A 24721-nucleotide genomic window follows, 5' to 3' on the forward strand; every position below is an offset into this window, starting at 1 on the left:
CTGATTAATATAATACAATAGGGAACAATGTGACAATGATTGAATTTAGCAGTGTCAAACCTGTGATTATGACCTGTGTATATAGCAAAATCCTAAATACACCGTTTGGTGGTGCAACTACAGATGTTGAACATAAAGATAAGATAAAAGGTAACAGGTGAATATATACTATTTATATCAGATTCGACCCGAGACTTGTTAATTATTGGCAATATTAATTTTGTGGTAAACAAAAGGGCATAGATTTGTGTAATTCTTAATCAACATCATTGTCCTATAAATAAATATAAAAAAGAAAATGTGGTATGATTGCCAATGAGACAACTACCCACAAAAGACCAAAATGACACAAACATTAACAACTATAGGTCACCGTACGGCCTTCAACAATGAGCAAGCCCATACCGCATAGTCAGCTATAAAAGGCCCCGATAAGACAATGTAAAACAATTCAAATGAGAAAATTCACGGTTTTATTTATGCCAAAAAAAAATGAACGAAAAACAAATATGGAACACATAAACAAAAAGTTGATTTCTTTGATTTGTCGTATTTATCCCATGACGGCTGACAAATTGAATAGTTATCCAAGGTACCAGGATTATAATCTAGTACGCCAGACGCGCGTTTCGACTATATAAGTCTCATCAGTGACGCTCATATCGAAATATTTATATTATTTTTGAAAAATTCATAAAGATTTTATCTTAACTTGACCATATTTTAAAGATAATTGGATAGAATGTTGACATTTGACAACTAGTTCGATAATTTATTTAATATTACCTGAAATCGGTCATTTAAACAAGATAATTTTGTTAAATGTATTTACAATCGCATAAGTAAATTAGAACCAACCACACATTTATTATAAATTAGCAACATTTTTCAGTAAATGTTAACCCTTTTTGGATAAATATACCTTAAATCGACAATATTTGAAGACAATTAATTGCCTAGAATGATACACCAAATCTCCCATCGGTTTATTTATATTTTTTCGTTATTTCAGTGTAAAATTGACCACATTTTTCATAATTGTACTACATGAAACCTTATATCGCCCATATTTTATAGTTATTTGTATAGAATGTAACACCTAATCTCCCCTCGGTTTATGTATATTTTTCTTCATTTCACGGTCAATTTGACCACAAATTTGATAATTGTCTTGAGTGAAACTTTAAATCGACCATATTTTAGAGATATTTATATAGAATGTTACACCAAATCAACGACGACATAAAGCTAAAATGTAAAACACATAGACAAAATCTCACGAGAATAACAAATATAACATTAAAACCAAATACATGAATTTGGGATAGACAAGTACCGTCACACGTCTTATCGCAATGTAAATTTACACTCAAAAGTAAAAGAAAACAAACGACACAATGTTCTTATGTAATACACACAGAAACGAACCATAATATAACAATAGCCATATTTTGATAAAGGCTACATTGATGCCTGACGGGAACTGTATTGTATATTAAAATCTTTTATTCTTGCAAATGGCCGAATTATGAAGTGCACGACTATTTCCATACAAGTTATTTCTCTTGAATGACGTTTGTAACTAACTTTTGGACAAGTATTTAGCAGGGATAATTTGTAGCGCTAGATTTCTATATTATTCTTTTATTTCTTTTGTAATCAAATTTACATAGACTAAGTTCAAGGTTCCAATTTCCTTTTAGACAGGACAGTTTTAGTTAAATTTAACAAACATGAGGCCAATGTTCCAGATTTTATAGCAACATTCTAAAATGCAGTATGCGAGGAACAAGAAGACATCGATGATTTTGTATTGACATATTCTAAGGGCAATTAAATACTAGATACATATGCAACAATAGGTAATACATAACAAAATTGTGTTTATCTTCTATTTTGTTACACTAATTGTCCATTTGTATTTGTACAAATGTCGACACATGACATAATAAAAAGAAGAATTATTACATTGTAGACACTGGACCGAAAAAGGAAGAGCACCTATGGAACAGATTGTCAATAAAATAAGCAAAATATTTATGAGGAATGCATATAAATAATTTGTATTTTCATTTCAAAGTATGAATCTATAAGTTTTAAACTTAGAAGTAGTGATATTTTAACAGGCGTAGTTTAATTGGGCATTTTGAGGGGAGATAACTTAGAAAATGAGATTTTTCTGAAGGAATCTAATGAAATTTTGCCTTTTTTTTTTTTTGTATTGTCATCTAGAAAAGACATACGGTGACAAAGTAGCCACAGCTTCTATCATTTGTAATTTTATGCAATTGCACATTCACATGCTTTTATCACAAATAAACAGTATGGGTAACCGAGTTATTTTCAAAGTGCACAGAAGCCAGCTATGACATAGAATTAAAAAATACAATATGAGACTGATTTTATAATATATAATTTTAAAATACATTTATATTAAAATGAAAAAAAATGTGCTCGGAAAATATTTTTCAGCTCCAATTATAAAAAGTGGAAACCTTATTAACATGCATTCTTAAAAATGAAATTCACTATACTTTATATAAACTTATAATAAGAATAAACTCTGATATGTATGACATGTAAAGTTCAAAAGGTCCAAGTATTTTTTTGAGCTGAAAAAAGACAATAATCTCCTTTTTTGCTTGAAAAGTGTATCTACCTTTTGGGCCCATAATTTTCATAACCTTTGTCAATTAGGTTTATACTCCTTCATAGTCAAACATAAACTCAATAACATTTCAATATTTTTTTGCAAATTATACTGATATTTCTTAAAGAAAGTATAATCATTGTCATGATGGTAAGGATACAAATGAATAAGAACATATTAATATTATAAAATAAGACGTTTTCATTATTACAGGCAGCAGAGCCTTTGACTCAAAAATCCAAGCTTTCATTCTCTCCATAGTGCAGATGTTTTGGAGCACGCAATGAAGCTGACTTCATGCAGGAACTTCTTAGGAAGATAGATAAGAAGTTAACAATATCCTTTAACTCTACTTTCCGCTATATAGATGATGTTCTTTCACTAAACAATTCAAAATTTGGTGACACTAAACAATTCAAAATTTGGTGACTATGTGGAACGCATCTATCCAATCGAGCTAGAGATAAAGGATACTACAGATACAGTTAAGTCGGCCTCATATCTTGACTTACATCTAGAAATTGACAATGAGGGTCGGTTGAAAACAAAACTTTACGACAAAAGAGATGATTTCAGCTTTCCAATTCCAAGTAGCAACATTCAAGCAGCACCTGCATATATCTCCTAATTGATACGATATTCCCGTGCTTGCATTTCCTATCATGATTTTCTTGATAGAGAGTTGCTGCTCACAAGGAAGCTATTAAACCAAGAGTTCCAAATGGTGAAGTTGAAATCATCCCATCGTAAATTTTACGAACGATATCATGAGTTGGTTGATCGTTATGAGCTATTGGTGGTTTTGGCTTCATCACTGGGCATTCAGTCCCACCAATTATAATTCTAGTGGATGAAAATTTTGTTTGACTGAAAAATCGAACAAAGTCTCGTTCAGGGAATGTTTTTACTTATCGCCACTGTCTTGACATGAAATTAACACAGGTTACCCAAATGTTGACAACTGCTGTTTCAGAAATATTAAAAAGACGACTGAGTTCAAAATTAGTTTAGTGCTGCCGACTTTTAATCAGTGTTAAAAAAATGGTTTTCAACTGAAAGCTGATCACTTCTATAGTACAAATAATTGAGTTTATAAGCAGCATTTCCTAAAGTTGCAAGGACAAATAATGTAAAATCTTCATATGTCTGCAGTCCTGTATAAAACATAATCCCAGGCGAGTCAAACAAACTTTTCCACACAAAGTGATGGTCATGTCAAAGTTTGTGTGTAAGTGAAGAGTCAGTAGATGGAACATTCATACTTTTATTTGGTACAGTCATTTCTGCATCTACACATGGTTCGGCTGTGTAATAAATTTCATTTCCAACATTAGAATCATCACATGATAAATATGCCTGTCTGTCCTCACTGCTTTCAGAACTATCAGAGTCAACATTAACTTTTGCCTCACTTCGTTTGGCCTGTCGTACTGATCTGTCATTAGAAGTAGAAGTACTGATCCATGGGAAGACACTTGGAAAAGCATCACTTTTCAATCTTTTTACAAGTGAAACAGTACCTGAAAACAAAAGTTTCATATTAAACAAATAAAAAATTCAATTTTTTTTATAATATTAAAATTTCAGTTAGACATGAATGGATATTTTTGATTTTCTGTTAAATTTTATCAAAAAAAGGGGGAGGGGTCTTGTAATTTAGAAAAGAAAAAAAAGCGTATTATTTACATATATCATTTTTATATCTATCTCAAGGAGAATCAAATTAAATATTTTAAGATTACTAAATATGCATGACTTTTTGTATAAATATATCTTTTTACATGTTTTAACAAAATTTCTTTAAAATTTATGATTTGTTTACATATTTTTGGTAAGAAATTTTATCCTGCAATATAATAATATAAATGTACAAAGAACTCATGCATGTTAAAAATCTAATTAATCAATATATTATCAGCATGTTATAAACAGTTACAAGATAATCTAGATAGATTAATATTACTTACCACATGTGGTCTCTGACTTGTAATCAGATGGAAGAAAATGAAGTTTACACACAACACTTGTTTTTGGTGGTTTCCAAAGTCTATATCTATTTCCATCCATGTTTCTTTTGATTGCTTTGATCCATTTCTTCTTTATTCTTTCATTGTTTGGAAAAACATGACCTCCTCTATTGGAACAATTTGGAACACAACAGCAAGTTGATGGCATTGTTTATATCTATATTTAATTTTCTTATAATTTGTTTATCAGTAGAGAATCTCTAGGACCATATTATAGTGTGCTGCCACCTGGAATTCTTATCAGGGGTAATAACTGACTTTGGTTTCTCATTGTCATTGATATGGTTATATTTATAAATTTAATGTTTACAAATTTTGGATTTTTTAAAAAAATAACCAAGGCTTTTCTACCTCAGGCATAGATTACCTCAGCTGTATTTGGCAAAACTTTGAGGAATTTTGGTCCTCAATGCTCTTTAACTTCGTACTTTATTTGGCCTTTTTAACATCAGTACGTTGATAGTATCCTGTACATAACAAAAGAATTATTCTGCTCATTTTGGGCGCCGTGATTGGCAAATAAAATACTTGTTTGTTTTTGTATCTATTTTAACTCCACTTGACTCTCTTAATGTATGGTTCAGTTGACATTTTAAATGAATTAACAATTCGTAGTGTTCTGGTAATTTCAGTGGTTGTTTTTAAATGCCGTACCCGTAGAGGAATGTATGTAATATATATTAATGACAAAAATATTAATACTGATAGACATTGTTACTGTACCGATTACGGCAAATAAATTTTCAATCATAACTTCTTTGTTTGAAGCAGCAGAATAAATAAATCAATACAGTGTATCTTTCGATGTATGTGTGGGTTCCTAATTGCATTTAAATAAAACCGGAACAATTTAAATGGCTTGCCATGGTCAATTGTTATATATTTAGTGAAGAATAAGTTGGAAACGACGTTAGTATGAAATGAACCAGTGACGAAGTTATCAATTTGAGCCTTCCTTGAATTTCTTAACGTAGGGTCAACTTAGCCTTTTAAATCAAATTTACTTCAATTAACATATAATTAATCTTTCGTAGTGTTCTGGTAATATTGTTTTATTGAAAACGGTCGTAGAGGAAAGTATGTAAAATACATTGAAAGATATAAATATTAAATCTGAATAAATTGTTACTGTCCTGATCACGGCACTAATATTTTACAATCATAAGTTCTTTGTTGGAAGCAGGAGAATACATTGTTATTGAACTGATCACGGCAAAAACCTTTTACAATCATAAGTTCTTTGTTAAAAGCAGCAGGATGAATGGATCTTGGAACAGTGGATCAATCTATATATGTGATCTTCATTACAAGTAACATATAACCTGCATGCAATAATCAGTTGTTATATTTCTACAGAACAATAACTCGGAAGCGACGTTAATATGAAAGGAATTTTTAATCGTTATCTTTGTCAACGAATCGCCTTGTATGGACATTGATAATTGTGTATCAAGTTGAGCTTCCCTTGACTATCTCAATGTAGGATTACGTTAACATTTTAAATTAACTATACTTTAAAAAAACATTGTAATAACATTTCGTAGTGTTCTGGTATTTTTTGTTTTGGGGAAATGGTATATCCCGTGGAGGAATGTATGTGATATACCTGACATAAAAATTGGAAACTGATGGACTTGTTACTCTAATGAAACCGTGAAAGATATTGACGATCTAAATTTCTTGTTTAAAGCAGCAGAACAAATACACTATGGATCGTGGAACTGTTTAACCATCAATATATGTGTTCCTGACTGCATTTAAAAAGTGCTTTTTCGAATGACCCCGTCGTTTTAGTTGATATTATTTCCAGGTCTAGAGCGTGTTTGATGGTGCTCACCCTAACATTTTTGATAAAAAATCATTCAATCTTAATGGTTTTTTTTTAATTAATTTTAAGCAAAATATATAAAAATATAATGACATATAATGGATTTTTTAAGAAATAAGATATAATGTGCTGCACATTACACAATACCTGGAAATTGTTGACAGGTTGCATGCACACTATTAACTTTTGAAAAGCACAAAAATCACACTGTGCATGTGCGAATGGGATTGCTGCATAATTCAGGTGGTTTTTTTTAGGGGAGTTGCATCCATAAAGTGTTCCTAAGGTGGCATATGCGATGTCATATCACAGAGATAATGCATATTCCAAATTAAAACAGGCCAATTTAAAAAATCACCAAAAGCACCAAAATTTAACATCCTGAAGCTCCTGACATTGAAGTATTCAAATTAACAGTAGGTCCCACCATCCAGTTTGGGAGGACAACAAAAAAAGTTATGGATGTTTATATAGATGATTACGCAAAATTAAAAGAAACTTGACCAATTGGATAGATGTCGCTTAAATTAGATTTCTGCATGAAACATTATTTTCATTCTTCATACCTGGAAGTTAATCAAGAACTGATTCAGCTGCCAGCCAAGCATCATCAGTGAAGTATTTTTATTGCTGCGTCTTGTAGAATCAGATCTTTCATGCAGCTTGCAGTTCTTATTTGTTCTGGTTTTTGTTCTACTTCAGCTTCCTCTATCAATCCTTTTCCTTATATTGCCCTTACTGAAACATCATCATTCACCAGTTCATTCAAAATTTATTTACTAACGAGTTTGCCTGGGGGTCAGTACAATATACTTGTAAGGCTTAAAATGAACACATAAAGACGTTAAAGTCCTGACGGACAAATATATGCTTTTACATTTCTTTTCTCAGCAGAAAATCTTAATCTTGTCCTTCTGAGTTGTCTCAACTCACTGTAAAAGATATGTTGTTTTCCCAAATAGTTTTCACCATATAAGACATCGTGTTGTATTGAACTGTATCAAAAAGTTCAATGCTCTTGTAATGTGGGTGATGTTGACCGTTTAACAATTCTTTGTTAACCTTATCCACTAGCAGCTTGGCATTATTGCGCCTCATTCCCATACGTAAATGTATCAATGTCTGCGAAAATCTACATACCTGTAAGTGTAAATATTGATGTCTAGGAATATGGGACAATACTAATAAAAAAAAAGTTAGCTGCTGAAGAATCTTTGTGTTTTTCCTATATGCTTAATAAATGGTACAACTATTTCGCGCATAGCAGAAGTATGAAGTGTAAGAAAAAGAAGTCCAACTGCAATATCATCTCATATCATTGTTCAGAATAATGTATAATAAGGTTCAGGTTTACGACGTGAAATTGGATGGCACCATTGATGGTTGTTATTGTAATGTTTGCAATATTGTCAAGTGATGCAATGAATCACTGGGTTGATCCTTCACAATTTTACATTGACCAGTATGTATGTGCCTTTACACCTGCTACTTTATCTGCCAACTATCCATGACATGTTACTCCATGTTTTTTTTTTTGTGCCTTTTGCTACTTTTGGCAAAGCTTTCTCTCCGTCTTTCCCGGCATGCCATGTGTCCAGGTAGTCTATGCCATATTCTATGAAAGAACTTATATATGAGTTTCTGTCACTGCTATGACAAAGCACATTTACAGTCTTTGATTCTTAATCTTCATAAAGTTCATGTTTTTTTAGCACCTTTCAATTCTATTAGTGACAGTTTGGTAAATAATATAATAGGTTTATTTTCTGAAGACCTGTTAATTGATAAATACAAAGGCGACGGAGAGAAAAACTAATTGGTAATGTGGATGTTTAATTTTGTGGTGTTTGCCTGCATCATTTCTTCTCCTCCTCAGTTCTATGCACTTGGTACAAACCCACCAAGATGGGGCATTACTCTCGGGTCTAGGATGGTATCCTTGAATTTCAGTTTGTGAATTCCTGTCTACAATGTTCAACATTATTGATGAATCCTTGTCAAACATGCTTAACACCATATCTCTCAAATCATCTGCTGACAACTGAGAAATTTTTTCCTGAAAGACAAAAGAAAATATTTGCAACCGTATTTACTATACATTTTCACAAAATAACAATTATATTTCTTAGGGGAAAAAGGGGTGCAACCCTCGATGTCTTCTTAATATTTTCCATTTTGATACAATATGGAAGAAAGTTTATTTATATTTATTAAAGAAGTGTAATACACTTATCGACGAAATTAACGATGTTTACCTCCCATTACGATTTATTTTACTAATGTTTGTTTGGAGTGGTCGGTGTGCTTTAATATTCCTGTATTATTTTTTCAAATAAACTATTATCTCTGAATAAGGATGATCATATTAATAAGTATTAATTTAAGTCATCACTATATCATATTTTAAGGTCGTCACCATATCTTATTTTGAGTCATCGCTATATCTTAATTTGAGTCATAACTATATCTTATTTTGAGTCATTGCTTTATCTTATTTTGAGTCATAACTATATCTTACTTTGAGTCACCATATCTTATTCTGAGTCATTGCTTTATCTTATTTTAAACCATAACTCATTGTATTTAAATCATCACTTGATATGATAGTTAATGTATTCTTCTTCCCTTTTGTTCTATGATTCTGCCAAAAAAACAATATTTATAACAACTTATTAAATCAAAATGAGCCTTTGTATAAATTCCTTCGCTAGGAGACAAATCATGATGACCGCAATAAAGACGCCCATCTTGGAAATTGACAATTCTGACTCGACTTTGACAAAAACATTTTGCAAGTAACTATGTATAAAAAGAGTAGGTGTTGCCTTTTTCATTTAGACGACATAGTATGCTTGTCATCCAAATCACACTAGCTAAGACGTCACCATACTAAATTTAAGCAATTATAGATTATATTTGCTGCACAGCCATCAACACAGAGCATTGACTCATGATTTAAAAAAACATATCATTTTTATAAAATAGATTTTAAAAATAAACCAATATAAATGACTCAATGTTGATGTTGAAATACAAGACTGAATTTCTTACTCATGTCCATGATCAGGATGTTCTCAATATTGCTGCCTAAAGACAACCTTTAATACATGTATGTCAAGTCTGTTATACAAGCTGTGTCAGGGTGTTCATTTTTCACGTCAACAATTTTTGAAACTTCACAATAACAGACACACTCTTTTGCTGACGGCAAAACTGCACAATGTCCACAATTACACTTTGAAGAAAGCAACAGATTTATTTAAGGGAAAAATAATTAATATCCAAGATACAAAAACATAAACTATATATCTTCTGTATGATTGATTTGAACTTTCAAAGATAGATTCATTTGTTATGTATAAAGTTGTATTTTTTCATTTGAATTGTTTTACATTGTCATTTCGGGGCCTTTTATAAATGACTATGCGGTATGGGCTTGGTCATTGTTGAAGACCGTACTGTAACCTATAATTGTCAACTTTTTTGTTGAACCAGATTTCTAAGGTGATCAAAACACAACCCCAGCGTTGAGTCTGTTTGACGGTCGGTGCTGCTACACGAAACCATCGACTATACTTCTATTGTTCAGATTCTGATATTAACAAATTCTTTTTTTGCATCATATGGAACTTGTCTCATTTGCAGAGGGCGTGGGTCGTGCATGAGTGAATACTGTAGAAAAATAAACGAGACAGTATTATAGGCATAGCAAATTGTGTCTCATACAATCTTTATTGCATCTGTCATATCAAGATTTGTAAAGTTAAATTCAATCATTCAGCCATTCATGGTGCAGATGGTTGTACCACATCTGCCAATACCAAATTGATGTCTGTCACCAACCTTCCTTGATATTTCGCCATAATTATGTCGAAAAAGAAATAATAATTTTATTAAGCTTCAAAATATTTCAGTTTTATATATGTATTTGTTTCCAGGGTCAATTTGTAGAGCAGGTAACATCCACGTGTTCTTCATTAGATCGTTTTCAGTCTTTTACAGCATACTTTATTTTACAGTAAGGATTTTCTAATAATTGAAGGTCACACAGTTAGTCATCTGGTCATTGGCAGATAGTTGTCTCATTAGCCATTAAACTCCATTTTCTCTTCATTCATTTTGAACACAAAATGTTAAGCGATATTTAAAGAACCATTAAAATAAACAATATCACTGCCTTTAATACATGCATGTATCTTACCATTAAGTACCCTCGATTTGAACTTGTCTTCATGAGGCGGTCGGACACTGTTCGTATTCTTTTTGAAACCATGATGCTCAGTGATAGAGTTTCCCCTTAGTTCCCCAGTGGCAGTCCAAATTTCCCCGACCATCATCCAAGATGGCCTCTATTACAACAACCTACCTATTGTATTTATTGCTAACTTGTTCTCGTCCTGAATATGCATGAAATATTTGCCACTGGACGTTAAGCAACCAACAATCAATCAATCAATCAATCCCCTTAGTTCTTCCGTTGTGAACATACGCCTGAAATCTTTCGTACTGAATTTGAAGAATTCCGCTACACATGGTTTTTCAGCTGAATACTGACAAGTGGCTATGGGTCAATGTTCCTGGTAGTTCCTCTATTCCACTTGGCAGTTTCGTCTGTGCAACTTACTCCAGTCATGCTATTTCTCACAATTCAAATTAAAAACCCATTCCTTCACACAAACCCCTGACACGTTTTATTTAAAGTGAATATCCATATCTGTTATTTGTATCAACATGTGGATAAACTTACTTTTCTTTTTTTGTGACAACCCTGAGCTTGATGATTGGATATCAGAACCTGGAATTTGAAAGTTAGAAAACTAAGCGGAGAAATTGTAGCTATCAAACCTTTGTAACGTTTGTATCCAATTAGATACCATAAGTTATATGTGGCTTATTCCAAAATATCAAAAAAAAGTGTAGACAGCATTATATGCTATTCGTATAATTTGGTTGGCTCAATTTATTGACTGAAGTCAAAGATTAAAAAGCAACTCAAAAGTGTACGAGGTTTTAAAACAATGTGAATACAACTTACCCGGCAATGAACTACTTGAAGGTGAAATTTGGCTTGAAATATACAAAGAGTTGGATTAACATAACCCTTTGACACATATTACATCTAGAGAGGTAATATCTGCATTTTGCAGTTTCAAAACTTATCAGAACGACATATGAATATACCAAGTAATTGTTCCAGTCCCTTCTGTAGATTTGACATTTGACACTTTCATGTAAAGAAATGGAATGATTTGTCAGAGATGGAATTGAATTTAAAAATATATAAATCGGTTATGAATTCAAATCAGATGTTATAGGTTGTTCATATTAAAGTTGCATGCTGTATTTCACAATGTTAGTCAAATGATATGTTCACCTCATTGTTCCGTTCTGGAGTTGAAGAATAAGATACCACTTAAACATTATCTTTACGTATGAACATTAATATGTTTTTCAAAATGAAATGTTTTTAACATACAAAGCTTTTGATTAACATTTCAGTAATTCAGCAACCGTACAATAGTTAAATATTCTACAGTAAGTCTTGTTTCTATCATTAGCACACGATTTACATTCAAATTAAAAACCTATTCCTTCAAATAAACCCCCGACACATTTTATTTTAAGTAAATTTCCATATCTGAGTTTTGTATCGACATGTGGATAAACATACTGCTGATTTTCTGTAACAGCCCAGAGCTTGATGATTGGATATCAGAACCTGAAATTCGAAGTTAGAAAACTCAGCAGAGAAATTGTAGATATCAAACCTTTGTAACGTTTGTATCCAATTAGATACCATACGGTATAGGTGGCACATTTCAAAATTGCACAAAGTATTGTACACAGCATTATATGTTATTCGAATAATTTGATTATCTCACTTTATGGACTCTGAAGTCAGAGATTAAAAAGTTATTCAAAAGTATGCGATGCTTTACAAAAATGTGAATAAAACTTACCCTGAAGGGAACAACTTGACGGGGAAAATTGGCCTAAAATATACAAAGATCTAGATGTAACATGTACGGGGCACAAGTTCTGTTTTACAAATAAAATTAAGAAAAAGTAAGTCTTACATTTACTGCATAACATAAGAATATGATACAACTGTCATACAAGTGAGACGTTTAACGCTATAAGACAGGTTCAATCCACCATGTTGCCACCAAATGCCTGTACCAAGTCAGGAATATGACAGTTGTTGTCCATTCAATATACAACTATTGTTTATTATAGACTTCTTAAGATGTAGAATAGGATACTCAGGAATAAAAATTTTGTATTTGGAAGACATTAGCTTAAGCAAATTAGCTCCAATTTTATTATCAGCATCAAATCGAATCCTGTACGACTTGGCTGCATTAGTGCCGACTTTAACAGTTTTAATTAGTATGTCATCCAATACTTCCTTAAGTTTTACTATATCATCATCTCTTCCTGTGGTAGGAGGTATATGTCTTGTAAGTAATGTAGGTGGGTTGTATTTTTTAAATCCAAAGCTACCTGCAATTTCATAGGATATATCAGATTTATTAATGGATGAATTGTTATTTGTTAAATTTTGATGTTCATCAAAATCAGTTGCCATTACATTGGTGCTAATGTCTGTAATTTCATTCAATGATTAGTCATCTGTGAGTTCTGTAATGTGTTGTTCTTGCATATGCAAGTCTAAGTCTGGGTTTTCTTGGATTGGTGTCAAATCAACTGAATCGTCCAGTGGGGTGAAAAACTGTTCCAAATCTTCGTAGTCTTCATCTGGAATGTTTGAATTTTACTGTGCGTATTGTTATGCGTTTACTTTTCTACATTGGCTAAATGTATAGGGAGACCGTTGAGATCCATTTGAGATCTCATACACATGTTTAACCCTGCCGCATGTTTGCAACTGTCCCAAGTCGGGGGCCTCTGGCCTTCGTTAGTCTTGTATTATTGGTGACCTTCTGCTGTTCTCTGTTATATGGTCGGGTTGTTGTCTCTTTGACATTCTCAATTTTATTGAAAGTAACATGTTGATCAGATCTGTTGGATTAAACATATCATTATTAATTCTGATATAATTACCTCTGCGTGATTTCAATTGAGTTTCCCTTCTCAACTGAAATTTCCAGTAGTCTCGACAGGTGCTCCTTCGTCTTTCCTTGGAGGAAGGGATATGTATACTTGTTCGGTGTCATTTACAGGGGTGAAATTCTATTTTCCGGCATAAATGTTTTGTACCTCTGGAAAACCTGAGGACGGCCATCCGTCAGTGCTGATCCTCTTACAAATTTATTTAACATACTGCCATTTCCCATATACTTGAATTTTTGTGTTTTCTTTTCTTGCCTGTCGTTTTGCATTTCTTATCAAATTAAAAGTTCTTTGTTTTGTGATTTTTTACCGGCTTTTAGTTTTGGTGCCAAATTTAATTTATTCAAATTGTTGTACGGAATGATATCGGACTCACTGGAGCTCATCCTTACTTCGTCTAAAAAAAAGGAGAAAAACAGTTATCGTCATAATCACAATAATTAAATGCAAAATGTCAAAAGGGTAAAGGGGGCCCCGGGAAACTTAATGCAAAGCATTACTATTTACTGTTTCATTGCATTTAATAGAAAAAGAGGAATTTGTGGCAAATAAACCAAGATTTTTATAAAATATTCACAGCCTTTAGTTTAATACAGATATTTTTTATATAAAATTTGAAACATAGAATGCTCACTTGCAAAATGACTTGCTTTTCTATGATGTGCTATCTTTTATTTTTTACAAAATGTTCTAAGCAACCTGTAAATTCCAAAACACCTCATGCTGAGTCACTAAAGTCGAGCACACCCTAAAAGCGGTACCTAATTTAGTCCATATTTATATTTGTTTTAACAAATAACTAAATTTATAAACTTGTTTAAGGGAATCGACCAATGCTAGCACTGCATGCCATAATCCTATATCTATCAGTCACCAGATTGCCAAATATTAGAGTACAAGGAAAAAGGCAGTGGATTTTCTGTAAAATTTCCATATGTTTAGTATTGAATCAACACAATGGTACATACAACTTCAATCACCTTCTGAATGATTTTTTTTTCGTCTTCAAGCGTGTCAATGGTTGCTGCACTTGTACCCATGTAGCCATAGGTAACCATAAAATGTGTAAGAATATGAGAAAATGCTCCACCTTGTATTATTATTGTTGCCAGCATTTTCCCTATAATTTTATATGTTCCTTCTATGAAGGCCATCATATTGAAGGTCAGCTCCTGGCCATTTCTGCCAATTTCTGAAAATTAACAAAGAATTCGTTGATTTAAATTATTTACATGCATTCACAAGACTATAACAAACAAGTAATTATTTTGTATTTCATTATTTAAATGCATATAAAAGAATATATAAGAAATTGTGCTCTGAAAGCACACTAATGCCCCATTCACACTTTCATTTTTTAATACAATGTAACAAACAATAATTTATCCAAAAATTTCAATAGGAACCATGTATTGTAAACATTATAGTATTAGTAACTACATAATGATTTAGAAAGAGCATGTCCCTAATGAATATGTGTACCAAGTTTCAACTTGTTGATGCTTCTAATAGGATGAACGAACGAACAGACTGCCTTGTTTGCAGACCAGAAAATACAACATAAAATTTCAACAAAAATAATGCCTACCCATGTTACAAAGAGCAATTGGTATGACATGAAGGAATTATTTTTTTTTTAACTTGGTAATTTCACAATATAAAGTTTATAAAGCAGCACCAACATTATATGATTTATGCTTTGACGTCCCATGTAGCCTGCAAGTTAAAAAAAATGTTCCCAGAAAACCTTGTGATAGCATTGTGTGTGTGACTGTCTAAATAATGTACGTGCTTAAAAAAATTGAGACATTCATCAATTTCTAAGTAAATGAAATATAATTAAAAGAAAGTGTTCGTTTTGAAAGGGTAAACTATACAACCTTCAAAATAAGAGGACTTTATCATTTGACGTAGAAGAATTTCCAAGTATTCCCTTCTTAGTCCGCCCTCATCTTCACCACACTCATTTCGGAACTCAACCTGAAATGTATACTAAGGTAGAGTTAAAGTGAAACACTCCTTATAATCAAGGTTCGTGTACAGTATAGTAAAGGTGAGATACATTTGGCAGCATTTCTCATTAATCGTGTTTGTGTATGCGAATGCAAGGTATACCAGGAACAAAAAATTTTGAAAGTATTTATTTTTGAATAAGATATAAGAAAAAGCTTTCTATTTGTTCTGCCTATGATCAATGATGATATGTAGTTTATTAATTTAATATTTAAAGAAAGCCCCCTTTTTGCAACTGTAACTATGAAATTGCTATTATTTGGCATTTTTCTCGTGGAATTTAACAATGTGCACAGTTTCAGTTTGTTATTTTCTGTAATTTTAAATATTTTATTGCTTAATTTGCTTGCCTCTTAAATAGCAAATGGTATAGAGCACTAATTTTTGCCTTTTTTCTCGATGAGGCAAAAAGCAAGAAATACACAAATATTAAAAAATAGGTAAACTCATTCTGAAAGCTTTGGTATTTAAACAATGTTATTATTATTTAACCGTACGATACTCTATCATGGTTAATGTAAGGCCACCCTGGTCTGTGCTTTTGTTAGTCTGTTCGTCCGTTCGTCTTTTCAGGTTAACGTTTTTGTTCAAGGTAGTTTTAGAAAAATTAACTTGAAACAGTTTTGAAATTTTAAAACTTTAGATTATAACAAACCATTTTTATTATATAGATATAGGGAGATGTGGTGTGAGTGCCAATGATGTCTTTTTTATATTTTTTAGTTATTTGAATTTTTATAAGAAGTGAATATATGTTTTTGCAATCAAGAAAAAAAACACATTTCAATATTAAGAATCAGTTTTTAGCTCACCTGACCTAGAAGGTCAAGTGAGCTTTTCTTATCACTTGGCGTCCCGTCGTCTGGCGTCCGTCATCCCTAAACTTTTACAAAAATCTTCTCTGAAACTACTGGGCCAAATTTAAGCAAACTTGGCCACTATCATCATAAGGAAATTTTGCAGTTTTTGGTTATTATCTTGAATAATATTATAGATAGAGATAAACTGTAAACAGCAATTATGTTCAGCAAAGTAAGATCTACAAATAAGTCTGCATGACCAATTGTCAATTGACCCCTTAAGGAGTTATTGCCCTTAATAGTAATTTTTTAACAATTTTCAGAAATTTTTGTAAATTTTTAGAAAATATTTTCCACTGTAATTACTGGGCCAAGTTCATTTTAGATAAAGATCATTGTAGCAACAAGAATGTCCAGTAAAGTAAGATCTAGAATCACATCATGATCACCATAACACAATTTTGTCATGAATTTATCTGTGTTCATTGTTTATTATGCACATAGACCAAGGTGAGCGACACAGGCCCTCGAGAGCCTCTAGTTTTTCTCACAAAAACAAAATGCAGTCTCTTGTTGAGAGATTATTATATTGTTTATTTTAGAATAACTTGTAGTTTCAATCTCTATTTGAGAGATGATTATTCCTGTATTTTTTTTTACTAAAACAAGACACGACAGTCCTTTAATTCCTATGTTTTCAATCTCTATTTGAGAGATGATTATTCCTGGGTTTTTTTTACAAAAACAAGGCACTACAGTCCTTTACTTCCTATGTTATAGCATTGAAATAGATCCTGAACTTTGTGATAAATAATTAAGTATTTGTATTGTATCAGTCAAATATTTCTATCTAATCGCTTCAACGTGCTTACAAGATCTCGTATGCTGATTGTTTGATTCTATATACGTCGCAGATACATGCACGTGTATGTTTTGCCTCACCTCACCTAACACTTAAATAGTTCAGGAGTGCCCTTTATTTTCTTCTTTTGGATCATTTAATCTCTTTTCAATTGAAGAGTTGTCTCATTGGCAAGTACACCACATCTTCTTTTTTATATGTAACACACCACTTTCAATTCGATTTTCCAGGGTATAGTATTCAATCTAGTAATGGGCTTCCACCTGATCTACTGCAAATATCTTATCGTCTTCAGTCTGTCCACTTTGACCGTTCTCTATCTGATAAGGTTGTAATAGAGAACCCAACTCCTGGTCAGAATCAAATCGGACAACAAACCATTCTTATGAAAATAGATATATTGTATATATTGTCAAAACATCCACACACACACATCCTAGGGTAACTACACTTCAATGTCAGTGGCAAATTAAAACTTGCATTATTTACCTTCAACATGCTTTAAATAAAAATCTTTCAGCTAAAAATGCCTAGAGTGTGTAGGTAAAGATAACATCTCATTGAAATCAGTTAGGTATAAAGGTATACATACGTCCCTCCTTTCTGAGTAGAGCAGTCCTACAGACAGATATATTGGTTATTTGTTTGGACATCAGAGTACAGATGATGACGTTGGGGTGATACCGAAAGATTTTGTCGCAAAAAAAAAACCAAAATGGAGGCAAAAAAGAATATATGAGTATTTCTAATGATATTGTTTGTAATTCAATTATTAATTGTTTGACATATGGTTTAGGCTATATCGAGACGAGAGCTAATTCGAATACTATAACAATATTAGATATGTTTTTTTTAAATCAGACAAAGTTGTTTTGAAACACGGGAGATAAACTTCTATTACGCTGCTGCTGTTGAGGATAGAAGGAGACGACAAGGACTGGGCCTCCATTACAAACATGCAGTAGCAGTACAAAATTTGGAAAAATTAAACATGGACCTAACTAACATGAACTTTACAATAGAACATCTAACCCAGAGGGACATGGCTTTGCCAGAATCCCTCAGTATGAATACCACTAACAATGACAACCCAGTAATTGTTTTGGACATCGACTTGTCATCTCTAATTCAACATGCAACACCTACAGTCGGAGCAACCATCAAAGCGATAAATACTATCCTTGAGAATAGACACCATATTCTCACACTAGCATATACAATGAGAAAAGAATCAACTAGAACACCCATATTTTTTAATACAAACATTGACTTTATACCATTTAATGGATCAAATGAAGCGAAGGACTTTTTTTGTGGAAAACTTATAGGTTATACGTCAAGAATCTGACTAGGGTATCCTGAATAATTAACAGCATCCTGCAAGGAGTTTACTTCCAAGTATACCTTCGATGCTGATAAACTTAAACTGGAGCTATACAAAGAACTGAACTCGGGTTCCGAAAGTGGTCGAGTTCAATGATGAACTACTTAATCTTAAAAACAAGTGGACGGAAGAATACAGACCAAGTGTGAACAGAATGAAACACCACCAAGTTTAATAGGGATCGAAACCGCTCTTACTACAACAGACGCGAATCTACCGGCAAACAAAATTGATTGATTGACTGATTGTTGTTTGCTTTACGCCGCATTAGCACAAAAAGGCTATATCGCGGCGAGAGCTAATTCGAAATTTGTTACAATTTAAAGCATATTTTTAAAATAAGACAAAAAGTCCTTCAATATACTAAAATTCTTGACTAAAGCAAATTGATTATATACAAATAAAAATCAATATGAGTAAAATAACGTGATAAAAATTAAAAACGATTTAAATATAACATTTTTATATTTTATAATAAATTCCAATTTCTTTTAAAAATGCAACAATATTTGTAAATGGAACATTATTGAATAAATTATACATATTATTTATTGACATTGAAATGCTTCTTACGAATGTCAGCAAAGTCAATACAATTAATTAAAACATGTTTAATAGTATACTTGCAGTTGCAAGGAACACATTGTGGTTCATCTTCATTATTTAAAAGATACTCGTGTGTTACTCTAGTATGACCAATACGACATCTAGTAATAACACACTGTGACTGATCTTTTCTGCACATAATATTATTAAAAGGTTTGCCTAAATTAGGTTTAATTTCATGCAATTTATTATCATCTTTTTTACTCCATTTATTTTTCAATATATTAAAAACATATTCTCTAATATTAGATTTAAAATCAGTATATGGTATATCACAGTTAGATAGAGGATCACCCAGGGCATTCTTTGCCTCAAGGCATACAGCCGTGTTTCCAAGGATTCCAACATGACTCGGAACCCATAGAAATATTATTTCTTTCATAAGAATTTTTAAATTCCTCATTACATATAAAATTTTGAGAATTGTTGGGTTTTTAATTTTAGTATTTCGTATAGCTTGTAAGCATGAAAGTGAATCCGAACATATAATAAATTTTGATTTATCTGAAGAAGCAATAAATTTCAAAGCTAAAATTATTGCTTCTGCTTCAGCAGTAAAGATGGGTGCATCAGATGGCAAACGGAGAGTTGCAGCTCTGTCCCTGAAGACAGCAGCAGATGCAACTCTGTCGCCATCTTTTGATCCATCAGTATAGACAGTTGAAAAATCTGGATAATTGGCTTTAATTTCAGCATAGTGTTGCTGAATTAAAAGAGGATTTGTTTTATTTTTATTGTGTTCACGGAGATCAAATATCATTTTTGGTTTGGGAAGTTCCCATGGAGGACATTTGCAAATTTTAACTTGAGCAACAGATTTTAAATCAAAAGAAGCTAAATGTGGTTTTAAACGTATACCTAACGGAGGAATTTTATTTTCATGTTTTGCAAAAATATCTTCATAAATCGGATTAAAAACACAGCTGTAGGCAGGATTATTAAGGTAACCTCAAATACAATTATCAATACATATAAGAAATTTGTCTTGATCAATTGACCGATTTAAGGTAACATCATATACAATTATCCAAAAAATGTCGAATTTGCAGTAAAATGCATGAACATGATCAATATACCAAAAACAGGTTTGCTGTTACATTATGTACATTCATTATACAATTACTGAAAAATATTACATTTTTATATTAAAGGTTTCGTTGGTTCAAGTTGACTTCAAATATAATTGTCAATATATTTTAGACAACATTTTGATCATATGACCGATTAAAGGTAACATCAAATACAATTATCAATACATATAATAAATTTGTCTTGATCAAATGACCGATTTTTGGTAACATCAAACGTCAATACACATTATAAAATTATCTTGATCAATTTACCAATGAAGGTTACATCAAATACAATTATAAAAAAAATGTCAAATTTACGGTAAAATGCATGAAAATGATCAATATACCAAAAAAAGCTTTACTGTTACATTATGTACAATTATTATACAATTACTGAGAAATATTAGAATTTTATAATGAAGGTTTCGTTGGTTCAAGTTGACTTTAAATAGAATCGTCAATACATCTTAGAAAACATCTAGATCGTATGACCGATTTAAGGTAACATCAAATACAATTATCAATACATATAATAAATGTGTCTTGATCAATTGACCGATTTAAGTTAACATCATACATGTATACAATTATCAAAAAAAATGTCAAATTTACAGTAAAATGCATGAAAATGATCAGTATACGAAAAACAGGTTTGCTCTTACATTATGTACATTAATTATACAATTACTGCAAAATATTACATTTTCATAATAAAGGTTTCGTTGGTTCAAGTTGACTTCAAATACAATTGTCAGTACATCTTCGAAATTATCTTGATCATATGACCGATTAAAGGTAACATCAAAATATAATTATCAATACATATAATAAATTTGTCTTGATCAAATGACCGATTTTAGGTAACATCAAATGTCAATACATATTATAAATTTATCTTGATCAATTGACCGATGAAGGTTACATCAAATACAATTATAAAAAAATGCCAAATTTACAGTAAAATACACGAAAATGATCAATATACCAAAAACAGGTTTGCTGTTACATTATGTATAATTATTATACAATTACTAAAAAATATTTCAATTTTATAATAAAGGTTTCGTTGGTTCAAGTTGACTTCAAATATAATTTTCAATACATAGAAAACATCTTGATTAGATGACTGATTTAAGTTAACCTCAAATACAATTATCAATACATATAATAAATTTGTCTTGATCAAATGACCGATTTAAGGTAACATGAAATACAATTATCAATACATATGATAAATTTGTCTTGATCAAATGACCGATTTTATGTAACATCAAATGTCAATACATATAAAATTATCTTCATCGATTGACCGATGAAGGTTACATCAAATACAATTATAAAAAAAATGTCAAATTTACAGTAAAATGCATGAAAATGATCAATATACCAAAAAAAAGGTTTACTGTTACATTATGTACAATTATTATACAATTACTGAAAAATATTATAATTTTATAATAAAGGTTTCGTTGGTTCAAGTTGACTTCAAATATAATTGTCAATACATCTTAGAAAACATCTTGATCAAATAACCGATTTAAGTAAACATCAAATACAATTATCAATACATATAATAAATTTGTCTTGATCAAATGACCGATTTAAGATAATATCAAATACAATTATCAACAAAATGTCAAATTTACAGTAAAATGCATGAAAACGATCAATATACCAAAAACAGGTTTGCTGTAACATTATGTACACCTACTATAAAATATTACAATGTTATTAAAACAGTTTCGTTGGTTCAAGTTGATTTCGAATACAATTGTCAATACATCTTAGAAAACATCTTTTTCATATGACCGATTTAAGGTAACATCAAATACAATTATCAATACATATAATAAAATTGTCTTGATCAAATGACCGACTTTAGGTAACATCAAAATGTCAATACACATTATAAAATTATCTTGAGCAATTGACCGATGAAGGTTACACCAAATACAATTATAAAAAAATGTCAAATATACAGTAAAATGCATGAAAATGATCAATATACCAAAAACAGGTTTGCTCTCACATTATGTATGATTATTACACAATTACTGAAAAATGTTACATTTTTATAATAAAGGTTTCATTGGTTCAAGTTGACTTCAAATACAATAGTCAATACATCTTAGAAAACATCTTGATCATATGACCGATTAAAGGTAACATCAAATCCAATTATCAATACGTATAATAAATTTGTCTTGATCAATAGACCGATTTAAGGTAACATCAAATACAATTATGAATACATATAATAAATGTGTCTTGATCAAATGACCGATTTAAGATAACATCAAATACAATTATCCTAAAAAATGTCAAATTTACAGTAAAATGCATAAAAATGATCAATATACCAAAAGAAGGTTTACTGTTACATTATGTACAATTACTGCAAAATATTACATTTTTATAATAAAGGTTTCGTTGGTTCATGTTGACTTCAAATACAATAGTTAATACATCTTAGAAAACATCTTGATCATAAGACCGATTTAAGGTAACATCAAATACAATGATCAATACATATAAAAAAATTGTCTTGACCAAATGACCGATTTAAGGTAACATCAAATACAATTATCAATACATATAATAAATTTGTCTTGATTAAATGATTGATTTAAGGTAACATCAAATGTCAAAACATATTGTAAAATAATTTTGATCAATTGAGCGATGAAGGATACATCAATTTCTGTTTTAAAAAAAATGTCAAATTTACAACAAAATGCATGAAAATGATCAATATACCAAAAAAAGGTTTACTGATACATTATGTACAATTATTATACAATTACTGAAAAATATTACAATTTTATGATAAAGGTTTCGTTGGTTCAAGATGATTTCAAATATAATATTCAATACATCTTAGAAAATATCTGCATCATATGACCGATTTAGGTTAACATCAATTACAATTATCAATACATATAATAAATTTGTCTTGATCAAATGACCGATTTAAGATAACATCAAATACAATTATCCAAAAAAATGTCAAATTTACAGTAAAATGCATAAAAATGATCAATATACCAAAAGAAGGTTTACTGTTACATTATGTACAATTATTATACAAATACTGAAAAATTTTATAATTTTATAATAAAGGTTTCGTTGGTTCAAGTTGACTTCAAATACAATTGTCAATATATCTTAGAAAACATCCTGATCATATGATCGATTAAAGGTAACATCAAATACATTTATCAATACATAAAATAAATGTGTCTTGATCAATTGACCGATTTAAGTTAACATTATATACTATTATCGAAAACAATGTCAAATTTACAGTAAAATGCATGAAAATGATCACTATACCAAAATAAGGTTTACTGTTACATTATGTACAATTATTATACAATTACTGAAAAATGTTACAATTTTATAATAAAGGTTTCGTTGGTTCAAGTTGACTTCAAATACAATTGTCAATACATCTTAGAAAACATCCTGATCATATGACCGATTTAAGTTAACATCAAATACAATTATCAATACATATAATAAATTTGTCCTGATCAAATGACCGATTTAAGATAACATCAAATACAATTATAAAAAAAATGTCAAATTTGCAGTAAAATGCATGAAAATGATCTATATACAAAAAACAGGTTTACTGATACATTATGTACAATTATTATACAATTACTGAAAAATATTACAATTTTATGATAAAGGTTTCGTTGGTTCAAGATGATTTCAAATATAATATTCAATACATCTTAGAAAATATCTGCATCATATGACCGATTTAGGTTAACATCAATTACAATTATTAATACATATAATAAATTTGTCTTGATCAAATGACCGATTTAAGATAACATCAAATACAATTATCCAAAAAAATGTCAAATTTACAGTAAAATGCATAAAAATGATCAATATACCAAAAGAAGGTTTACTGTTACATTATGTACAATTATCATACAATTACTGAAAAATATTACAATTTTATAATAAAGGTTTCGTTGGTTCAAGTTGACTTCAAATACAATTGTCAATACATCTTAGAAAACATCCTGATCATATGATCGATTAAAGGTAACATCAAATACATTTATCAATACATACAATAAATGTGTCTTGATCAATTGACCGATTTAAGTTAACATCATATACTATTATCGAAAACAATGTCAAATTTACAGTAAAATGCATGAAAATGATCACTATACCAAAAAAAGGTTTACTGTTACATTATGTACAATTATTATACAATTACTGAAAAATATTACAATTTTATAATAAAGGTTTCGTTGGTTCAAGTTGACTTCAAATACAATTGTCAATACATCTTAGAAAACATCCTGATCATATGACCGATTTAAGTTAACATCAAATACAATTATCAATACATATAATAATTGAGTATTGAAGCCTCCC

At 30.7% G+C, this 24721-nt stretch overlaps 1 pseudogene; it reads right to left on the reverse strand.

The window, feature by feature from the left end:
* The window catches only part of LOC143050735 (uncharacterized), a 272373-nt pseudogene extending 268538 nt beyond the window's left edge, over positions 1-3835 (reverse strand).
* Between the last annotated feature and the right edge of the window lie 20886 nt (positions 3836-24721).

This window comes from Mytilus galloprovincialis, chromosome 11, assembly GCF_965363235.1.
Source record: "Mytilus galloprovincialis chromosome 11, xbMytGall1.hap1.1, whole genome shotgun sequence".
NCBI lineage: Eukaryota > Metazoa > Mollusca > Bivalvia > Mytilida > Mytilidae > Mytilus > Mytilus galloprovincialis.